Source organism: Acinonyx jubatus, chromosome A3 (genome assembly GCF_027475565.1).
Source record: "Acinonyx jubatus isolate Ajub_Pintada_27869175 chromosome A3, VMU_Ajub_asm_v1.0, whole genome shotgun sequence".
Taxonomy (NCBI): Eukaryota; Metazoa; Chordata; class Mammalia; order Carnivora; family Felidae; genus Acinonyx; species Acinonyx jubatus.
The window spans coordinates 59,735,379-59,752,888 of NC_069388.1; the positions used below are offsets into that span (position 1 = coordinate 59,735,379).

The 17,510-nt window shown below is 44.0% G+C and overlaps 1 protein-coding gene across 4 annotated transcripts in view; it reads left to right on the forward strand.

The window, feature by feature from the left end:
- Positions 1-11,392: 11,392 nt before the first annotated feature.
- Positions 11,393-17,510, forward strand: part of CRACDL (CRACD like) — a 138,666-nt gene continuing 132,548 nt past the window's right edge. For 2 of the 4 annotated variants that reach the window (XM_053200478.1, XM_027072637.2), the window contains exon 1: positions 11,837-12,316. The gene's annotated coding sequence lies outside the window, so the exon portion shown is untranslated. Of the gene's footprint in view, positions 11,740-11,836; positions 12,434-17,510 lie in introns of those variants that run through there. The other 2 variants (XM_027072638.2, XM_027072639.2) reach the window with 2 other exon arrangements.

Consider the following 17,510-nt stretch of genomic DNA (forward strand, 5'->3'; position numbering starts at 1 on the left):
TTTATTTATTTATTTATTTATTTATTTATCTAGCTTTAGAGCTAGACCAGGTTAGGTCTGAATTCTGTCTTCTTCAATCATTAGCTATGTGAACTTTGGCAATCCCCTCTGAGTTTCCTAACTCCTGAAATGGAGATATTTATTTCATAGGTGGATTGTGAGAATTAAATAGGAACATGTGTCTACCATTAAAGCCTGATGTATGACTGGCTCATGGAAAAACAGCTTGGGCTTGGTGTTGTGGTGGGAAGTTACTAGAGACCTGCACCCCAGCATCTGCTCCCCCAATGCCGTCTGGTGGTTTTTACCCATAGGCATGTATTTTCTAGAGCCTTTACTTCAGAATTAAAAAAAAATACACATACCCTTATTAAACAGAGATAGAGGCAGGAATAGGGTAAGTCAATACTTGTCATTTACATCTTTGAAGGGATTGGTTTATTAGCATGTTGGTTTAACACAGGTGTAGGGCACCTGCAGAATAAGTCTCTGAACTGCAAGACGACTCTAAGTGCATCAAAAATGAGCTTCCCTTACATCACAACTTTGCATAGGGCCGGCGCTCCCTGTGCAATTTTGCATAGAATAAATGCAGATCAGGCCATAGGAAACTTACCTATAAAAATACAGTCAATAAGAACTTTGATATACGCATGAAATAAATCAGACTCACAGACATTTGAAATGGGAAGAAATCATAGAGATGGCAGTGAAATGATTAGCAGTTGTTTGGAGAGCTATCATGTCAGCAGACACCATTCTATTTCTTTTAAGGAAGTCTCCAAATCTACCTAAGGCGTCATAGGCACAGTGAGTGGATACATCATTTCCACTTTCCTGTTTTTCCATGGAAACAATGAAGAAATTATTCCTCATCCTACTTTCACTCCAAACACTATTTTTAGTGTTAGCATTTGCTATGGAAACATTCACTTAGTTCTTTCACCTAATGTCATATCATTTCACTGATAGAGACAAGGGGAGCCTCTCCAGCAGTTTCCAGAAGAGAGCATATGTTTTGGGTACCAAACAACTGCTTTATGAACATGTTTTTGTTTATAACTCAGTCAAAAATAAGGAACTGCCCAAATAGCGACAACGTTCCATGATTTTTAAAAAAAGTACATTTCCTTTTTTATATTTGTTTATATTTTATCTTTTATTTATAATCTGTCAAATGAATAACATCTATCAAATGTTGCTAATTTGTTCTACCAAGAAGATCAGCTTTCTGTCAGAATTTTACTGGTGATTACCAGAGACTAAGGAAGCTACGGAGTGAGAGGTGGGCAGATGCATAATACAGCCTCTTTTAGAGGCAGGTGTGAGGCGTAGCTCAGTCATCACTGCATAACCTGTGGCTAGTTGCCCAACGTGGCCCCCATACAGTGGGACTGAAAAACATGATTTCTAAGACCCTGGACAGACCTCGCCTTCCAAATTTGAATTTTAGTCACGTAGCACATCATGCTGAGGAGGCAAGACAAGCTCCAGGAAGCTCCATCTAAATGAAAATCGTGAACCGCATTGGGTACTCAGAAACACAGCAGTGTGTTCATTGGCAGAGATTATCACTCTTATTCAGTGCCTTACATTTATACTCCCACATTTGTTCTCCTTGCTTCTAAATTAGTCAGTGTAAAGACTTTTAAAAGATTAGCTGATTTAAAGCCACATTTGCAAAAGAAGCTATGTGGGCCAGCACATAAATCAGATATATGCTTGTTTTATCTCTCTGCCCAAAAGAAAAGTAGCAGTTTAGACTTTTTCTTCATAAGCTTAATTAAAGTTCTCATTTCTCTTATTTAAAGTATGATTGCATACAAACATAAAATGGGGACTGTTATGGGCATTGTGCCAAAATAATCTTTCAGAGTCATCCCCAGTCCCGGAAGCTGATAACTGGGCAAACAAATATTTGTTAGGTTAGAGTAAGACTTTTATGGAAAGTAACAATATTAATGTTAAAAACCAGCAAAACTATGATTCTTAGATGGCATAATGAACACACTTTGTTTTAGAGGGAAGGACTAAAAATAAGTCTTACAAAATTTGGCCAGGTTAAAATCAAAAGTATTTTTGAGTTACCAGAAGATACTGTTTGGACATTTCTGAAAGGTCTCTAAATTGCTGAAAGGTATTAAATGGCTGCCCAAGTATCCAAAATTTCAGACTATTAGTGTTTGGCATTTGTGGGGGAAAAAAGTGGGAATGCCTGGAAGAGATTCAGCTAAGAGTCTGAGTCCCTTTAGTGCAGTTTGAATGATAACCTCCATTTAAAATATTAAAGTTCTTCAGCTGGAATTCAGCCAAGGCGTGTTTAATGGGACCTCTGCTATAGACTGCGTCAGTAAGTAGGGATGGAGAAGTGGGGTTTCCAGTAATGAGTAAGGAATTCTAAAATAAATTTTGTATAAGTTTCCTATTGTTGCAGTAACAAATCACCATTAATTTAGTGGCTTAAAACAGCACAAATTAAAATTCTAGGGGTCAGAACTCTGATATGTGTCTCATTAAGCTAAAATCCAGGTGTCAGCAGGATTATGAATCCATTTCCTTGCCTTTTTGGGCTTATAAAGGCTGCCCACTTTCCTTGGCTTGTGGCCCCACACCTCCACCTTCAAAATCAGCAATACTGACCTGAGTCCTTCTCACACTACCATCTCTCTGGTCCTCATCCACCTCTCTCTTCCATTTTTAAGCACTCCTATGATTACATCGGGCCCACCCAGATAATCTAGGAAAATCTCCCTATTTTAAGGTCAGCTGATTAGCAAACTTATTTCCATGCTTCGTAACTTTAATTTTCTCTGAAGAAGGAAGCAAAACCATTTGTTCAAAGGAGTATGATGGGGACAGAGAACATACGCCACATGAGAGCAGTCAGGGCTAGTTGCTCTGGAGAACAGGGGAAGAAGCCGCCCACAAACAAATGAAAGTATTGTCCAATTGTGTCCTTTGGGTCTTCTACCTCTGATTCAATCAGACTCTCAGACCCATTCGTAGCCATTGACTCAGGAATTCCTCCTCTGGATCTCTCCTAAGGATATAATTATGAATGCAGACAAATTATGTACACAGATATTTGTCAAAGAATGGTTTGGAATACTTTGAAGTTGGAAACTGCACCAGGGAAATGGTAAAACAAATTATGATATATCTACATAATGGACTATTAGCCGGTTATTAAAATTTATTTTTACTTGGTTATGTACTTGATTAACATACTTAGCTATCACATGGAAGATACTTGTGTTATAATGTAGTTGCAAAAAAAAAATCGGGACTCAGAATTGTGTATTTGGCTTCATCTCAACTATGCAGAAGACATTTGGTTTTGCAGGCTAACTCCAATGCCTTTTTTTTATAAAAGAGAAACTGGAAGGAAAACAATAAAATGGCAACAGTGATTCCTCTGGGGTTGGAACATTTCCTTCGTCCTTATTTTATGTATTGTCCCACTTGTTTTTCAGAGAACGCTTAAAGGTATTACGGCCCACATAAAACTGGAGACTATAAATGCTTGTGGTTTTGGATTGCATGGTTCTGTGATTTTCCTTGCATGGAAATTTCTGGCCATAGGAAGAGAGGAGGTTGATGCTGAAAAGCAAGGCAAGCCACAGACTAGGTGAAGGTATTTGGATATTTGTTCTCTCTCTCTCAATACATATATATATATATATATATATATATATATATATATATATATATATTTCAAATACATGAATTATATCTAGAATATATAAGGAGTTCCTACCAACCTATAAGTAAAAGATTGGTCAATAGAGAAGTGAAGGACATGAATAGGCACTTCACAAAAGAGGATATCAAAATAGCCAATGAAAAATGAAAAGATGCTTATCATTAGGTATCAGAGAAATGAATATTAAAACCAAAATGAGATACCACTACAATACCCATTGGAATGACTAAAATTAAAAGGCTGACAATACTGCAAATATATTGAAAAGATATGAACAACAGAAATTTTACACTAATCATGGTAATGTAAATTGTTCTAACCACACCAGAAAAGTGTTTAGTAGTATTAACTAGTTACACATGCATGTGACCCAGGATTCCACTCTTGGGTAATACCCAGTAAAATTGCTTATGCCTACCAAAAACATGTATGAGAATGCTCATAGCAGATTTATTGTAGTAGCCCAAACATGGAAACAATCCAAATGCCCAGGAAGAGTAGAATGGGTAAAATGCAGGTATATCCATACAATGGAATACTGCACAGCAATAAAAAGGAATGAATACACACAATAAAGATGACTCTCACAGACATCATGTTGAGTAACAGAAGTTAGACACAAAAGGGGTGCCTGGCTGGTTCAGTCGGTTAAGCGTCTAACTCTTGATTTTGGCTCAGGTCATGGTCTCATGGTTTGTGAGTTTGAGCTCCACATTGGGCTCTGTGCTGACAGTGCAGGGCCTGCTTATCATTCTCTCTCTCTCTCTCTCTCTCTCTGCCCCTCCCCCACTCTCTCTTTCAAAAATAAACTTTATTTTTTTTACGTTACTTTATTTTTTATTTTTTTTAATATGAAATTTATTGTCAAATTGGTTTCCATACAACACCCAGTGCTCATCCCAACAGGTGCTCTCCTCAATGCCCATCACCCACTTTCCACTCTCCCCCACCCCCCATCAACCCTCAGTTTGTTCTCAGTATTTAAGAGTTTCTTATGGTTTGCCTCCTTCCCTCTCTGTAACTTCCACCCCTCTACTCCTCCCCCCTGGTCTTCTGTTGAGTTTCTCAGGATCCACATAAGAGTGAAAACATATGGTCTGTCTTTCTCTGCCTGACTTATTTCACTTAGCATAACACTCTCCAGTTCCATCCACATTGCTACAAATGGCCAGATTTCATTCTTTCTCATTGCCAAGTAGTATTCCATTGTATATATAAATCACATCTTCTTTATCCATTTGTCAGTTGATGGACATTTAGGCTCTTTCCATAATTTGGCTGTGCTGTTTGAAAGTGCTGTTATAAACAGTGGGGTACAAGTGCCCCAATGCATCAGAACTCCTGTATCCCTTGGGTAAATTCCTGGCAGTGCTATTGCTGGGTCATAGGGTAGATTTTTTTTTTATTTTTTTGAGGAACCTCCACACTATTTTCCAGAGCGGCTGCACCAGTATGCATTTCCACCAACAGTGCAAGAGGGTTTCCGTTTCTCCAACTCCTCTCCAGCATCTAGAGTCTCCTGATTTGTTCATTTTAGCTACTCTGACTGGTGTGAGGTGGTATCTCAGTGTGGTTTTGATTTGTATTTCCTTGATGAAGAGTGACATTGAGCATCTTTTCATGTGCCTGTTGGCCATCTGGATGTCTTCTTTAGTAAAGTGCCTTTTCATGTCTTCTGCCCATTTCTTCACTGGATTGTTTGTTTCTCAGGTGTGGAGTTTGGTGAGTTCTTTATGGATTTTGGATACTAGCCCTTTGTCTGATATGTCATTTGCAAATATCTTTTCCCATTCCGTTGGTTGCCTTCTAGTTTTGTTGATTGTTTCCTTTGCAGTGCAGGAGCTTTTTATCTTCATGAGGTCCCAATAGTTCATTTTTGCTTTTAATTCCCTTGCCTTTGGAGATGTGTCAAGTAAGAAATTGCTGTGGCTGAGGTCAGAGAGGTTTTTTTCCTGCTTTCTCCTCTAGGGTTTTGATGGTTTCCTGTCTCACATTCAGGTCCTTCATCCATTTTGAGTTTATTTTTGTGAATGATGTAAGAAAGTGGTCTAGTTTCATTCTTCTGCATGTTGCTTTCCAGTTTTACCAGCACCATTTGTTAAAGAGACTGTCTTTTTTCCATTGGATATTCTTTCCTGCTTTGTCAAAGATTAGTTTGCCATACATTTGTGTCCAATTCTGGAGTCTCTATTCTATTCCATTGGTCTATGTATCTGTTTTTGTGCCAATACCATGCTGTCTTGATGATTACAGCTTTATAGTAGAGGCTAAATTCTGGGATTCTGATGCCTCCCATTTTAGTTTTCTTCTTCAATATTACTTTGGCTATTTGGGGTCTTTTGTGGTTCCATACAAAATTTAGGATTGCTTGTCCTATCTTTGAGAAGAATGCTGGTGCAATTTTGATTGGGATTGCATTGAATGTGTAGATTGCTTTGGGTAGTATTGACATTTTAACAATATTTATTCTTCCAATCCATTGAAAGAGTAAGATTTTATGAAACTTAGCATCTGTGATAAATTTCTCACAACTGGAACTTCCCAGGCCCAGCCAACACTAAACCAGGATTATTGAGTATTCCTATTTCACTAACCTGAAATACCTAAGTACAGATCAATAAACTGGCCCCAAAGGATAAAAAGGAAATGCATTCCACCAGGGAAAATATAGAATGCTCTGAACTTATTCTGAACATAAGTCCATTTGGTTTTATTATCTGCCACCTATTAAAAAATGTTGTAAAGATTTATGAGAAAACATTCAGAACCATGGAAATAAAGATATGATCTAAATGCAGAGCCTCATGACTGTTAGAATTGTCTTGAAAAGAGTTAATCACTAGTTAGAGCTGAAATGCACACTGCTGCTCGATTGTGTGAACAAAACTGTACCTGCCTGGATGTGTGGTGACAGATGATGCCATGTAAATAACAGGTAAGGAAGTAGGAAATATAAAAGAAAGCAAACAGGTGCTCAATGCCTGACTAAATGTTAATAGAATTTCTTAGAACAAAGCATCAACATCAAATGATGTAGATGAGAATCCCTGATCTCTAGACTACATTTCCAGACTCACATGAAAAATGGGATTATGATGGACCCCCTTTCAAATTTGTAAAAATTCAGCCCTGTATGTAGGAAATACTTAGAAATACTATGTAAATGTCAAGACTTTAGAGTAATATCTGGGCTCTGACACTTAGTCACAAGAGAAATTCAAATGGGGATCTTGGAAAGCAACTAGTATAGTACGATGTATAATAGGTACTCAGGAAATGATAGGTATCATGATCATGTTTACATATTTGATCCATCTTCCTAGGTGCTAATCTTGGAGGAAGGAGGTGCAAGCCAATCTTATTTAAAATTTAAGAGTCAGGGAGATACCATCTTACATCTTGGTACAGAGATAAGTGTTGTTGGGGTGGGGGTGGGACACTCAGAAAGTTCAGTCCTGATAACTTCAATTTTCTCTGAAGAAGGAAGCAAAACCATCTGTTCAAAAGAGTATGATGGGGACAGAGAACACACGCCGCATGAGAGCAGTCAGGGCTAGTTGCTCTGGAGAACAGGGGAAAAAGCCGCCCACAAACAAATGAAAGTATTGTCCAATTGTGTCCTTTGGGTCTTCTACCTCTGATTCAATCAGACTCTCAGACCCATTCATAGCCATTGACTCAGGAATTCCTCCTCTGGATCTCTCCTAAGGATATAATTATGAATGCAGACAAATTATGTACACAGATATTTGTCAAAGAATGGTTTGGAATACTTTGAAGTTGGAAACTGCACCATGGAAATGGTAAAACAAATTATGATATATCTACATAATGGACTATTAGCCGGTTATTAAAATTTATTTTTACTTGGTTATGTACTTGATTAACATACTTAGCTATCACATGGAAGATACTTGTGTTATAATGTAGTTGCAAAAAAAAAATCGGGACTCAGAATTGTGTATTTGGCTTCATCTCAACTATGTAGAAGACATTTGGTTTTGCAGGCTAACTCCAATGCCTTTTTTTTATAAAAGAGAAACTGGAAGGAAAACAATAAAATGGCAACAGTGATTCCTTTGGGATTGGAATTACTGAGGTGGGGGAGGGGCAGAGAAAGAGGGAGACACAGAATCCGAAGCAGGCTCCAGGCTCTGGGCTGTCAGGACAGAGCTCGATGCGAGGCTCAAACCCATGAACTGTGAGATCATGACCTGAGCCAAAGTCGGAGTCTTAACCAACTGAGCCACCCAGGCGTCCCAAATGTTTGTGGTTTTGGACTGCATGGTTCTGTGATTTTCCTTGGCAGCATGGAAAGGCCTTGCTGTAGGAACAGAGGAGTCTCATGTACAGGTGGGGTTTCAACCAGGAAGGCAGAGCAGGAGGACCAAGAGATGATAGCCCTGGGGGTGTGGAAGAGAATAGTTGGGATAATATCCATGCGGATCAGGGCTGCAAAGGATACATGCTGTGCAGGTATGACTCTTAGGACAAGAGAACAAAGAGCAGAAGGTCCCTAGAAGGCGAAAGAGCAAAAGGTTCGGGAAACAGGGAGCAAGACCAGGGTGGGAAAGAGATGAAAAGAGAGTGGGTACTGTAGATTAATGCATTTGAGGTAGATAGAGCAATCCAAGGTTGTGACGAATCACGATGGGAGTTGATGGATTAAGATATTATCAAGCAACTACTATGTAGCAGCACTGTGCTAAATGCTGGATACGCAACAAAAATGTTCAAAACAGATACAGACTCTGCCCTCTGGGAGTCATGCTCTGCTGGGGCAGTTCAGTATGGAACCAAAAATGACCCCCTACAAAGTGTGATATGTGCTCTAAAGAAGAGGTGCAAGTGGGAAATACAGGCCAGAAAAAAAGATCAAAGGAACTGACACTCAAGTTAAAACCTGAAGGATGAAAGGGGTGAGGGTAATGTGAAGGGCAGGGGCAAAGCATTCCAGGAGAGGGGGCTGCTCAAGCAAGCACATCAAAGGAGGTAAGAAGTTGAGCTTTTTGGAAACTGGAAGAAGAGCAGTTTGGCTGCTGTGCGGTGAGCAGATGGTGGCACTGAAAGGAAGTCTATGAAAGACATGGGCAAGGAACAGACCAGACCCTCTTAAGGGATTTGGATTTTCTCCTGACTGGATGGAAGCTACAGAAGGGTTTTGAAAGAGGGAAATGACACGGTCACTCATTATTACTGGAGGAGATTGGGAGGGACAGGGGCTGGGATCTGGATACTGCTGGACAGCCAGCCAGTGGAGAAAGTCCCTCAGGAATAGGGTTCATGTGGCCTCTGATTGTGAGGTGGTTCAGTTTGACCCCTGTCACCAAGACTCACCGGGCAATAGGCCTCTTGTCATGAGAAGGATACTATCGTTTTTTCCTAGATGGTTCCTGGCTGTTCCTTGGCTCTAATTCTCTGCCCAGGTAGGGATGCCTATACCTATGGGGTCTGAATTTTTGGGACCCGAAGAAAGACAGGCAGTTTGTCTTATGAAGATCCAAGAGCAGAATCCTGGGATGAAACACTAGACTTAAATACTCTTGTTTTCTGATAATTCCAAAGGATTCCTCTTCTGGAGTGTGGGAAGGGCTACTCCTCCTTTCTTTTCTAAACTAAAAGGCAGTTTTCAGTTTGCAGAATTAGTTGCCACTTTTAGAAAGGCAGCCTGTTTTGGTGCTGAGGGTGCAGACTGGGGGTTCAAATCCTAGTTCTGCCACTACTTCCTGCATGAGCACATTACTTGCCATTTTCATGCCTGAGTCTTCTCATCCACAACATGGAGATAATAGCAGAACCTCATGTGTAAAGTGGGGGTAATGGCTGGTCTCAGCTCAGGGTTCTTCTGGGAACTGAATGATTTAAACGAGTGATTAATTGCAAATGGCTTAGAACAGTGCTTGGCATTTGATAAAAATATGTCCCCAGATGAGGTGCAGTATACTTAGAAATAGTATAGTCTTTCTTTTGCCAGATCAGTGAGGTTCTCAGGGATAGCTGTGAAAGGTTTCCTGAGACTTGGAGAGGGAAGGAGGGAGGGACAGAAATAAAACAACAGCTATGCTCTTAGCTTTATGGTTGTCTGTACAGGCTTCTAGAAACTGTACATGGTTCTCGTTTTCCTTTGAACCTTTAGGAAAGCCTTGCTAATATTTTTAGCTTTTTCTCCACCCAGCTTCAAGGTTTGGTCCAAGAAGCATTAAGGAGGGAAAGAATTCTCTTGAGCCACATGGCAGGGCCCTGGGGACTGGAGTTCTCAGCAAGAAGGTGCAAGTGCCTGGGAGGTGGGAGAGGGGACATTTTTAAAGGATGAAGGTGACTGCTCTACTAGGTAACAGATAATTTCCCATTTTCCTAACCTATTCACATAGTTCCTTACCACTTTTTAAAAAATGTTTACTTATTTTTGAGACAGTGCGAGTGGGGGAGGGTCAGAGAGCAAGAGAGACAGAGACAGAGACAGAGGATCCAAAGTGGGCTCAGCAGCAGCAAGCCCAATGCAGGGCTCGAACTCACCAACCATGAGATCATGAGATCAACCAACTGAGCCACCCAGGCACCCTCCCTACCACTTTCTATTTTGGATGTTGACACCATGTTCTTTCTCAGCCTTAGCTAATCACCAAGAACTTTGGCTTTTGTTCTCTCAAAACCGACAGTAACTTCAAAAGCCACCCACAGTGCACACAAATAAAGCTAAAGGCTTAAGACAGTCTGGAACAAATAAAATTCTAAGGTGGAAAGGTGACTTACAGAGTCGATAAATATTTAGTAGTTACAACCCCCAAAAATGTGATTTTGAATAGGAAGGAGCAGAGACTTAAGGTGAGAGAAGGGTGTGTAGATTTGCTTATAGTTGTTCAGTTTAGTTTGAGGATTTTGAAAAAAGGACACACACCAAAGTCATTGTCCTGAGGGTGATGAGTCATCTGTCTATTTCGAATGCAGGTGATTAACTTGGGGTCTGTAGACTGATTCCCAATATATATTTATTGCTTTCATGCAAGAAATTTATAAAGCTCTTAACCATCAAAACGGTGCCTTTAAGCAAATAGCTTGTGCTAAAAGGATTATAAAAAAATTTTAAAGGCAACTTCTCTTTATATGCTCAAGTGACTGGGATGTGTCTTTAGCCTTTTTCCCCTGTCTCCTCTTGTATTTGGGATTTTGATCCCACTTAAAGCCAAAGGTGTAGAATGCCTCTTCCAGGGTTCTACCCTGGCTCTTCTACAACGAGTCGTGCAGACGTCGGCTTCTCGAGTCCTCAGTTGTCCGCCAGGATGTGGTGCAGATTCCGGGTGGTCCCCACATAACAGCACCGTCAATAATAATTCAGACGTCAGATAACACCCTCTGAACGTTAACTTTTTCTCTTCTAGCTGGAGTGTGAAAGTTTCTCGCGTGTAAGCTGTAGTGGCCTCGGTCTCTGCGGGGATACAGTTCACGTTCATCTTCCTCCTTGCAGGAAAAGCTCCCTGCTCTTGCTCCCTGCAATCAGCAGACCAAGACTTCCATGAGGGCTCTTTAGTTGATTAGCTGAGCGACCACCCGAGGCCAGCACGTTTCCTAAGACGATCTCCTTAAAAGGACCAGCCTGTCTTTAAAAGGAAAAAAAAGGGAGGGGGGCAGGGGGTAGCCAGCGAGCCTGAGAAGTCATCAGCAGCCTTTCTTCCCACACTTGTGGTATCACAACAATGATTCACCTCAACACAGGGCGGCAGCTTCCCTAATTAGCCTGGAGACGCTCCGGACCCACACTGTTATAAAAAAACAACTTTTACTTTTATTCAAATGTACAGTTCCCACCCACTGCGCCCACTCCCTCCAGCCCCAGGCCCGCGGGCCGCCTGCTTTGCCGGGCGGATCAGGAGCCCCCTAGGCCCCGTGCCGTCGGGCCGCGAAGCCCCCTGGTGACCTGGAAGGTTGAGGCTGGAGTTGGGGCCGAATCCCTCTCGAGGGTATTCAAGTGAGCCGGAACGTGGACGCCTCGTCCTCCAGGCCCGTCGGGGTCGCTGGTGGACCCCGGCCTCGCCAAGGTAGGGGTGGCCTGGCCCGGAGCCCCGACAGCGTCGCCGAGTGGGCCGGCCAAGGCGGGGCGGCGGGAGCAGCCGCGGGGTGCGCAGGGGTCCCCGCCCGGCGCGTGGGGACAGCCTGGGCCCGCCGGCGCCTTCCCCCACGAGCTGTGGGCAGCGACTCCGGCTGTTGGGTGTCGGCGGCGGCGGCGGCGGCGGCGGCGGGAGCGGCGCGCCGCGGGGGAGGTGCGCGCGGCGGCCGCGGGCGAGCGGAGCCGCGCGGCGTCCGCCCCCGCCGAGCCGAGAGGAGCCGAGCGGAGCCGGCGCGCCCGGGGCTGGGAGCGCGCGCCGAGGCAGGCTGAGGGCCGGCCGCGGGAGCGTCGCGCCCGCGCCCCGCTCTCAAGACCCCAACCGGGGCCGTGGCGAGGCCAGCTGACACCTGCTGCGTCGGGCCGCGGGCCGCAGCGTTCCCGCGCGGGTGCCGGAGCGGTTTCGGGCGGGGGCCGCCGGGCGCGCGCGCCCACGGCAGGAGCGTTCCCCGCACGCAGCGGACGGTGTTCCTCCAGCGCTTCGCGGAGCCCGGGCCACGCTCCTGAGCCAGGTACCCGGGCGGTCTGCGGCGGGCTGGCCGCGAAGCGTGCGTGGGCTTGCGACCGGTGGCGCGGGGAGACCTGGGCGGGGGCGGCGCGGACCCAGTAGCGCCCCGACGTCTGCCCAGGTGTGTGGCCGGCCAGGGCAGAGCCCACGCGGCCAGGTGCCCCTCGGACTGGGGGTTGGGGGGTGGGGTGGAGGGGGGCGCGATCCCGCGCGGCCGCCTCGTGGGGCAGCGCGGGCCTGGGCGGAGATGAGCCAGACACGCTCACGCAAGTGCCCAAAGTTTCCCTTTGCTCACTTTGCTGGACTTAACTTTGAATTGTGAGGTGAAGCATAGCAGTTTCAAGCTTTAAGAGGGAAGTCGATCTTGCTGGGTCTGGATCGTTAGTATACGAAGTATTTGTTCCTGCTGTCTCTAAAGGCCATTGCAGGAGAAATTAGTGGACAAAGTCACTAAATGCCTTTTTTATGTGTTAGTTAATGGTTTATTTGTAGGCAGGTTTTAGGCTTCGGTTACAAGCCACCAGTAAGGGATTCTGGGTTCCATGTAAGAAATATTCAAATTGGGGGGCGTTGTCTTAAAAAAATTATAGTTGACATACAACGTTGTATGAGTTTCCAGGGTATGATTTGACAGTTCTATAAGTTACGCAGTACTCACCACAGTGTTCAAAATTTTAATCAACAAAATATATCTTGAACAGATGCTTCATATCTGGCAGGGCTTTAATTTGAGGTTAATAACAGCATAGGTAGTTACTCAAATGAGCCAACATTTGGCTTTGAAATGCAGGGAAAAAGGAATGCCACCGTTTGAATCGGACTTGTGTAGGTACAGGCTGACAGCTGGCATCGTGTCACTGCTGAACACTTAATTTTGAGCCAGGAAATCTCTCCAATGGGAGACAAGCAGCTGTGTGATCTTTTTAGAGGATCACCCCATACCTTCTCAAGCTATCTTAAAATATCCTCCCTTATTCAAGCCTGCAAGCTTTCTTCATTTACATAACGCAGGCAGTGGACCATGGAATAGAATCTATTTAGACCCCTGGTATTCAATCTGGAACTCAGTCACCTCATCCCCCACACACCTGGAATTATGGAGCAGGGTGGTCACTCCTGAGAGCCCTTTGAGGTTATAAAATTGTGAGGGGAAACATCTGGAGAGGGCCCCGCAGTGGTGTCTGGGATCCCTGCCTTTGGGAGCTGGTGGAGAAGGGTTGAACTGGCTGGTTTCCTGGCTCTGCCCCAGTCTTGTGCTGAGCCATGTTGGAGCCTGAGGCAAAAGGAAAAATCACTAATCTGGATCCTGTCTTTAGTTAAAATTGTAGTATTTAGCACGACATAGATTTTGTGTTTATTTTGACGTTTTAAAACACTGCATTAAGACGTTTGCCTTGTGGAGCTTTTGGTCTCCGTTTAAATTTTGCGTCTGAGGTGAATGCCTCACTTGCCTCACCCTAGTTCTAGACTTGCCTGTGAGTCCAGGTGCTTAACTTCTGCAAGCATCAGTTTCCTCACCTATAAAATAAAAAAAAAGTAGACTCTCCATGGATGTTGTACAGCTAAAGCATAGCATCTGGCTGTTTACACAGGACTAGGCATATGGGGACCATGAAAGGGTGGCTGTCCTATTTGTATTTCCCCGAATCTTCCTGAGTCTTGGTTTGCACTTAGCAAAATGGGAGTAATATAGCCAGCTCACAGGGATGCTGTCAGGGTTAAATGAGAGAATGTGTGTGAAGGCGCTGGCCCTCCTGGAGGGTAAGTTTTCTGTGATGGCTTGGTGGGCCCCGGATTTGCCTTGCAAGGTCACAACCACTTGCTTTCCCCTCTGGACATTAGCCTTGTGCCTTGTCATGCACAGACACTCATAAATTCTGTTTGTGTTGCATTGAGACCCCACAGAAGCTTTTGAATCAAAGTAGAGATGTTTCTTGCCCAGGACTAATTTTGGAGTGGTGAAGTTCACCAGCCACAAGTTGTAGTTAGCAAAATGTTTTATAAATGAACTTAATTTTGCTACTCCAAACAAACGACTTTGGTTCCCTTTTGGTATATTTAGTCCTTGTTTATGATTGTGATTTTCCTGAGCCTAAGTCAAGTGATATTATCTCAGTCACTAGCTTAAGGCAACTTGGTCCCTTGAGAGTCAGTCTCTCAGTCTCTCTAGGTTACTCTTGGGGGCCCCTTCTCCCCACAGGTGGTCTCTGGGCACCAGGACAAGGTTGGCATCATGTAAAGGTGTGTGGGAGAGTGGCCTCTTGCTGATGCATTTCCCATCACCACCACTGAGCCTTCTTTCCCTCCTCCACTGAGTGTGGTCCGGCTGGGTGTCACTGGGGTGAGCTACAGCTGGGACCTGGCTCCTGCAACTGGCTGTGAGGTCGGCACACTCTGGCTCTCTTCTAGGTCTCTCCTGGGCACCCGAGAAACTGCCCGGATCATGTGGCACTATGTTAGGCTTCCATTTCTGCCCCACTTGAGTGGTCCTCAGTGTTCCCAATAGGAAGCAGGACAAAAACTTCCCATGTTTTGTGTTCCCTTCAACCTTCCATGGATTTTTCTTCCCTCACCACCTCTTCTCTAGGTGGTGCAAAGCGGTGGGGGGGGGGGGGGGGAGGGTGCTCAGTCCCTTCAGCTTCCCCTTTTCTTAGTACTGGAAGAGTTTTTTTTTTTTAAGATTTTATTTTTAAATAATCTCTACACCCAACATGGGCTCAGACTTACAACCCTGAGGTTGAGTTTCATGCTCCACTGACTGAGCCAGTCAGGCACCCCAAGAGCTTTTTTTTTTTAACCTGTGGGGCAAGAGTCTTAAGTCATATCTTCTGTTCTCTGTGCATTATGACTTAGAATAAAAAAAGAATTAAACATCATCTCACCTCCCCCCCCGCCCCAGCTTTGAAAAATCAGACGCATCCTGATGAGGTGGGAAGGAGGCAGGGAAGAACAAACTGGGAAAATAGGGAAAAAATTCCCTTCCTCTCCCTGCTCTCCATCTTTCTGGCCACACTGACCTGGGTTATGGGCACTGGACTTCTTAATACATGAAAAAGACTGGGAAAGATATAGAACCTGCTGGAAATACCAGTCACAGGCTGGGAGGAAATGGGGAAAGAGCAGCTTTGAAGCTTTGTTGGTGGGTGGGAGAAGAGACTAGTTTTCTGCTACACATTACTGAGTCCAGCCCAGTAAACCAGTTTCAGGTGGATTAATGTCTTTCAAACCATTACCCCCTATTTATGCTGCTGTTTCTTCATCATCAGAATGATCCACTGTGTGCTTTGCATTTACTAAAAGCATAAGAGAAACAGAAAAATCCAAGTCATAATTAGTTGCTTCTTCAGGGTGCTTAGGAATTATTTGAAGAATAAGATTAGCCTTTAGGAAGCCTAAAGCTGTAAACCCAAGCTCTGGGTTTTGTTTTCACACTCAGTGGTTGGAAGGTGAAGTGGTCAGGGAAGGCTTCTTGGAGGGGGTGACTTTAAGTAACATTAAGACTTTGCCACATGTATGTGAGATGAAAGAGAGCTTTCCATGAGAAGGAGCTCTTGAGTGCCTAGAGACAGAAAGGCCTTCCCAGGGGTGGCCTTTCAGGATGTGCTCGTGGCTTGACCCTTCTTGGTGTCATGTTTATCCCTTTTGTTGTCTAGGTACCTGTAAACACTGGCACAGTTACTGTCATCTGTGGGTAGGACAACAGGAATGGTCAGCTCTCTAAATTCCTTGTGTTTTCCCAAACTAATGGAAATCAGATGTGTTTTCATCTACCCTGTTTTCTTAGATATTTGCATCTGGAAAATAATTTCAAACTTTTGGGTCAGGTCAGTGGTCCTTGAGATATGTTTGTGATTCTGATGAGTTAGTTACCTTGGAATTCTTTGTATTGCTTTAACGTGCTATAACCCATAATTCTGAGCTCAGTGGGTCATGAACCAGAAGATGCCATGTGAGTACTCATGGAATTTAGTGTCTAATAGACAGGGAACAGTGAGACAGGTGCAACCATGCACCCAGGGGCTCCTTGACAGGTGTCAATGCCTGATTCCATGCAGACACTTGTACTTTTCAGATGCAGATTCCTGGTAGGAAGGACTCTCAAATATTTTTCTTATGATTAAGGTATCTGTGAAAAGAAATTACAGAAGATCTTTTTGAAAGGTGAGGAGTAGACAGTTATTTAGTTGCTCAAGCCTCTTCCTATCCCTGGTGTGTGAGGCTGATTTGTAAATGTATGAAATTTGAGAACTTCTGGAATACTTGGCCTCACGTCTGAGGTCCATTCACCAGTCTCTGCATCCTTTCTGACCCCCAAATTCTCATGTTTGTGGGAGGCAATAGAAGCATTAGCTGTGGTGTGCGATTTTCCCAAGAAACTGCTCTCTGAATGAGGCATATGAAAATGTCAGAGGTGTTTTGCTTTCTTAAAGTAAGTGATCCAGCCAAGCGGGGCAGTCAGGGCGCTGGTTTCAGCTGTGGCACTTAAGAGTCCCTGTGACCTCAGGCACCCCAGAGAATGGGGGGGGGGTTTACTCATATGCGCGCGCGCACACACACACACACACACACACACACACACACACAAGCATCACTTGAGGTATTGTATCAGCAGAAGAAATGCTTCATAAATTATTTATGACTATTCTTCCATTTCCTTTCTTAGAACGTGAAGGATACTTATTATAATTCCCAATTAGGACCCCTAATAAAGTACCCTACAGAATAAAGGGTCCTTCTGCATCTGAGATCTGATGGCATTTAAGGAAAATGAGCAAATGTGCTACAGAGTGCCCCTGAGAAAAGTTAATGATAGATGTCATGTGGGGAAAGGCCTTGATGCAATTTAAAGCACACAGTGAGAAGTGAGGGGAAAGCGATGGGAAGGGTAGCACAGGTAGGATAGGGTGAAAGTGGGTGGAAGACCTTCAGCATCTGGGTTGTGGGGTACACTGTGGTCATGGGCTCCATCTCTCTCTACAGCATTAGCTGTCCCTGCTAATATGTGGTTACAAGGACCAGTTAAAGTACTAGCGGAAGGGCCATAGATGGGACACACACACACACACACACACACACACACACACACACACACACTTGTTCTATTGGTGAGATTCGTAGGGACAATTCTGCCCTGCCACATCTGTGGCTCCTCAGCGAGCCTGATGAACAGCCATGGATTAGAATGGGTGTCACCAATG